Here is a 6,000-nt window from a genome sequence, read left to right on the forward strand (position 1 = left end):
TGTTGAAATATGAGCTTGTTAAGTGCATACATTTTCAACATCCAGGAGACACCCACTATATGGAACACAGCTATGTATGTTTGAGTGATGGAAAAATCCCCAAGGTGCAGACTATAGACACAGATTTAGGTCTACTTTTATTGGATCAGTGTGTGTTCCTACCTATAAGATGCAAGAGGGTCCAGCAGGGGAAGAATTAGAAACTACGTGCTAAAGTAAACCAGTGATAATACAGACAGCTAAGCAGGAATTATTGACTAATAATGTTTTAGGCGATATCTGCTTTGTTGGTTTCATTACTTATATTAATGAGGTCTTTAATGCTTTTTATCTTTTAAAAATTGTGTGTGAGTGTGTGAATTCAGATATGTGTGTGTCTAGACAAGAGCAGCCTTTGTGCACAACTGTAGCTTGATGCCAGTCTATTTTTAGTGCCTCTTGGATAAGCTGGGAAATTAATAATGCCACATGTAGGAAGTAAAGAGCTTTGTCACTTTGGATTTGCTGCTCGAGCAACTTTCCTTCCAAAAGTCGATAAATTACAGGGCGGCATTTAATGAGTTGATCCATTTGCATTGCCATTAACCCTTGGGTACCCTTTCACAGTGCCTGAAGAAATTTTAGTTTGTTTTTGAAGGACTTGGTTCACTGGACTTAGATTACTTTTGTCCTTTTTGGGATGCTAAGAAATAAATTACTGGGCTAGCTGTGTGTTGAGTACATAATGAATGGTGATGTTGGGGGGGAGGAGTCATGGACATCATGGAGGGGTCAATTCGAGATAAGCTTACTTGTTGCCCTTGTCAGCATTAAATGGATGTACCTCCATTAGTGGTGCCCAAGATCACCACTTTATTTTAGCACTTGACTTTTGATTGGTATTCTTTGACCATCTTAGCCTCTTTTCAACCTCTAGGACCTTCTGCATGTATGAGCATATGGATTGACTTGATAATGATAGGAACCAATCCATCTGCAACATACAGAACTCTGAAATCTAAATATCTTTTCAGTATACCCAATATTTCTATATTAGTTATTTGGTGTCAATCTTGAGGTAGTGGATCTGAAATTAAAGAATCTACTCTCTATTTCCATGCTTTCTAGCTCTGTGACCCTGGCAAATTCACTTATTCTTGTTGTGTCTCAGTTTGCTCATCATTAAAATGGGGGGATATTTGATGGCTTCAAGGAACCCCGTGAGATTGAGAGCTCTGCTGCTATGAATTTATAAGTAGATAAAGCTAGAGTGTTTGCAAGTAGGAAAAAAAATAGTCAAAGAAATGAATAGTCCCTCCACAGGCAAATTCAGCTTAGAAATTATGGAGTTAAGAATAGACTTACCTCAATGGATGCATTGCTCTTAGTCATGTGGACTCTCCTTCCATTAGTGCAGATTACAATTCACCGATATCTCATTCTTTGAAATTATTTCCCTGTCCTCCCTTAGTATGTCCAGAAAAAATCACTTCAGTATATGCTAACATCCTACTTCTTCTTTTTTTTTTTTTAATTCTTCATTATAAGTGCACTACTTTTCTTATCCTTCTTGGATTTCTTGTTCTCAATATGTGACTAAACTGCCTTCTTCTTTGAGCTTACATTTCTTGGAACACATCCAATATGCTTCTTCTATCCCAATGGAAATACATACAAGAAACACCTGGAAGATCTTATCATTTATATATGCAATATCCCTTCCAATCAATAGCTCAACTTAAGCCTAGTGGGCAATATAATGGCTCATAAAGTTCCTGTGAATCACCCCTCTACAGCTTTAGGGAAATTATTTTAAAGAAAATGTTATTAATTCAATAACAATTGTCCAAATTACCCAATTAAAGAAATTCCCAACATGGAGGCAGGAATTATACTTTCTTTGCCTGTAGATAGAGAAAAAATAATTAAATATGGTTAACTTCTCTCCTCTTTTGTGATTGAAGTAAAATTCAGTTTACTGGAAACATTTACATAATAAAACAATAGATTACACTATAATGTTCAGAAATTGAATAAGTGGCCTAAGCTTTCTCAAGACTTGCCTCTGCTAAGATTTTTTGCTTCAAATCGCCTGTAGAGCAAATAACTCTCCTTGATATCTCCAACTTTTTTCATATCTTCTCATGAGTATGCTAAATTACCAAGCTTACTAAAATCTTTAAAATAAAGAACTCTCTTGATAATTTCAAGTTGATCCATGCTGTGTGAAGACTACATTAGCATCCTGGATACTTTAGAATTAGCCCGAGTCAGGATCAGCAAAAATCCTTGATCATTATTCTTTTTGGACTTGAATGGAATGGTGATACAAAGTGAAAGTAAAAGGCCACACAAATCCACCAGGAATGACTCTGGGTGGAGGATTTGGTGGGTGGAATGAGAAAACCAATCTCCTATACAACAGATCAAGCCTGCAGCATAATGGGCAGGGCCATTCTTTCTCCAAGCAGTATTGTCCAATTGGTAATTAGCTCGGATCTCAGTGCATCTGCTCAGTTTCAGCCCATTACAGTGGTGTGGGGCCAATTTCTCCCAGTGTATCTGAACAAGATTCTGCTAGAGTGAAGAGTTGTCTCCACTTGTTTTGAGACCTCTGATTGGACATTATTGATTGGGCATTCTATCACTTGATGTAAGGTGGATTGAGTAAGTTCTTCTTCCATTTGTATTCCATTCACAATACACTCAGTGATAATGACAATTTTTTAAAATAATATTTTATTTTTCCAAAATACAAGCAAAGATACTTTTCAAAATTCCCCTTTACAAAACCTTAAGTTCCAATTTTTTTTTCTCCTTCTCCCCGCCAGCAAGCAATCCAATGGAGGTTAAATATATGTGATTCTTCTAAACATATTTCTTTACTTTATGACAATTTTAAACCAAACAAATGAAGTAAATCAAGGGAGGGAGGACACTAGTTATTGAAGGAAGATCTGGAAAAATGTCACAAAGAAGATGTTGAATTTACATAAGAAGGCATCTGAGGTGGGAGAAAGGAGGTACTGCATTGCAGCCAAGAACGATGACCAGGACATAGAAATAGGAGATGGAATGTTGTAAAAAACTGTTGTTTAGACTGCATAGTTTGAGAAGGCAGTTGATATGGAATGATTTGATTTATGAAATTACTTTCACTGATGGATATAATCTATTCATATCTATTAGAGGGGAGACATGAACTTTGTTCTTTCTTTTTTATTATAAGGCTAGTACTCTATCTACTATTCAACTACTACTCTACTCCTAATACCATCTTAGTATATTTATCTCCCAGAATATAATAGGAGCTTTACAATTCAGAAGAGGACTATTATATAAAATTGAAATTTTGGAAGGTTTGAAGAGTTCACTTTTTATTTACACTCCTATTTAAAAAAAAAAAAAAACTTTTAACCTTCTTATAAAAACTTACATTTTCAAACATTTTATATAACACTGAAACTTTAGGAAAGCCTAGTTGTGCTTGAGACAGCTACAAAAAAGAAAACTTCTATTTGTGGTTAAAGAGCTATAAATCTGAAAATAATTTCTTTGCTTCAAAATATTTATAATATATTTCTTCTAGGACTTCTTTCCATTTAAGATAAGAAGTTTTGCCAAGGATCTTTAGGATTGTATTATAATCTAAAGGACTATTATATAAGCAAGTTGATGACCAATTAAAAGGCTGAAATCAATCATTTGATTAAGTAGAATTTATATGTGTCAAGAAGATGTTATTCTAAGACCTGAGGATATAACGATGCAGCAATGTGTTAATGCCCTTAAGGAGTTTACAATTTGATGGATGAAATGATGTGTACATAAATAGGTAAATGATGAATTTTTATCTAGGTAGACTGGGGAAGATTTACTGATGATAGAGTCTAAAAGAAGGAAGGTGACTGTTATTTTCATGGGAACTGCAGAGATTTGGAGAAAGACCTAAAAGACAAAAAACAGAAGTGAGGAAAAGAGGTATGACTCTGGTTCTATACATATCATACTCAAAACTTCGAAGTAAAGATAAAGAAGTAGGGCACAGAAAGATCATCTTAGAAGGACAAAAAGTAACAGAAGAAGAGATTCAAATTTATGATACTGAAACTCAAGGCATAAGTGCCTTCTTTGTGGATGAAATTTCCCAAGTCGAGAAATTGTGCAACATGGATGGTTACAGAAATGACTCACAGAGGAAGCATAACTTTGAACAACGTGAATTTAGTTAAGTAAGAAGAAACTTTCCAAATGCAAAGTTGTTATTTTTCTTCTATTTTATTATTTTTTTTACCTAAAATAAGGTTTTGAGTTTGTGCATTTGTCAAGTACAACCAGACTCTCTGAAGTTTCAGGTAAAAGGGAATTTTTTGGTCAATTTGCTTTTTTTTTTAATTTATGGGAAAAAAAAACCAACCAAAAATTTCTATAATATAGTATAACAAAAAAGATGATTGCATATAACAATGCAAATCTACTATGCATAACTTGCTATTCCTTTTAATATATAATAAAATTATAATATGAATTTATTTAGTTTTTTTTACTTCTTTCTTTTTACTTCTGTTCCCCCTTTCTTAGAGTTGATTTCCATTAGAAACAAGTACATATGTATGTTGTCTGTCCGTTATTCTTTTTATTATTTTTAATAATAGCCTTTTATTTTCAAAATATATGGAAAGATAGTTTTCCACATTCATCCTTGCAAAATCTTGTTACAAATTATTTTCTCCTTCCTTTCCCCTCATTTCCTCCCTTAAACAATATAATATATGTTAAATATGTACAATTCTTCTATACATTTTCCCAAAATTATCATGCTATATAAGAAAAATCAGATCAAAAAGGAAAACAAATAAGAAAGAAAACAAAAAGCAAGTAAACAAAAACAAAAAAGTAAAAAAAAAATACTATGTTATGCTCCACACTCAATTCCCACAATCCTCTCTTGGGTGCAAATAGCTCTCTCTATCACAAATCTATTGGAATTTACCTGAATCAGCTCACTGTGGAAAAGAGCCATGTCCATCAGAACTGATGATTGCATAATCTTGGTGTTGCTACTCCTTTCACTTAGCATCAGTTCATATGAGTTTGTCTCTTCAGGTCTTTCTGAAATCACCCTCCTGATCATTTTTTATAGGACAATAATATTCCACAATATTGACATACCATAATTTATTAAGCCATTCTTCAATTGATGGGCCAATTTCTTGCTGCTACAAAATGGGCGGCCACAAACATTTTTGTGTATGTGGGTCCTTTTTTCCTTTTTTATGATCTCTTTGGAATACAGGCCTAGTAAAGTCTGTTCTTGATTCTTGAAGAGGACCATGATGTCAGAGAGGGAATGCCATGACATGCAAATGAATTGGATTTGAATGAGAGTGGGCCATGTAGAGTCACCAGCTTCACTTTCTCCTCTGGAGCCACCTGGAGACAGATAAAGATCAAGACAAGTGGAGGTGGCCCTAGATAAATTTAGGTGTACAGACACACACACACACACACACACACACACACACACACACACCCTGAAGGATTTCCCCACTCACAATGATTTTTTTTTTTAACTAGGTACAAAAAAGCCATTCTCTGCCTCATTTCTTTTTTACTTTGAGTTAATCATGGATTGGGTATTGTCTCAGTTAAAGTGAGTCCTATTAAAGATCTCAGCTTAACAAGGTCAAGATCTCCTAATCCATCTAGAGATAACTCCAGTTGTCCTGTATGTAAATTTATTTAATATATACTTTTATTTCTCGTTTCTTTCTCTCGATGAAGATAGTGTTTTTCTTCATATGTTCTTTGAATTAATTTGCATATTTGTTCAAAGTTGTTCTAAAAACAATATAAATGTTACTATATACAGTGTTCTTTTGGTTCTACTCATTTGGATATTTATTATTTCATGCAAGTTTTTACATGTTTTTCTAAGATCATTGAGCTCATTATTTCTTATAGCACAGTTGTATTCATCACAATCATCTACCACAACTTGGCAAATTATTTTCCAACTGA

The sequence above is a fragment of the Antechinus flavipes genome, chromosome 3 (genome assembly GCF_016432865.1).
Source record: "Antechinus flavipes isolate AdamAnt ecotype Samford, QLD, Australia chromosome 3, AdamAnt_v2, whole genome shotgun sequence".
Taxonomy (NCBI): Eukaryota; Metazoa; Chordata; class Mammalia; order Dasyuromorphia; family Dasyuridae; genus Antechinus; species Antechinus flavipes.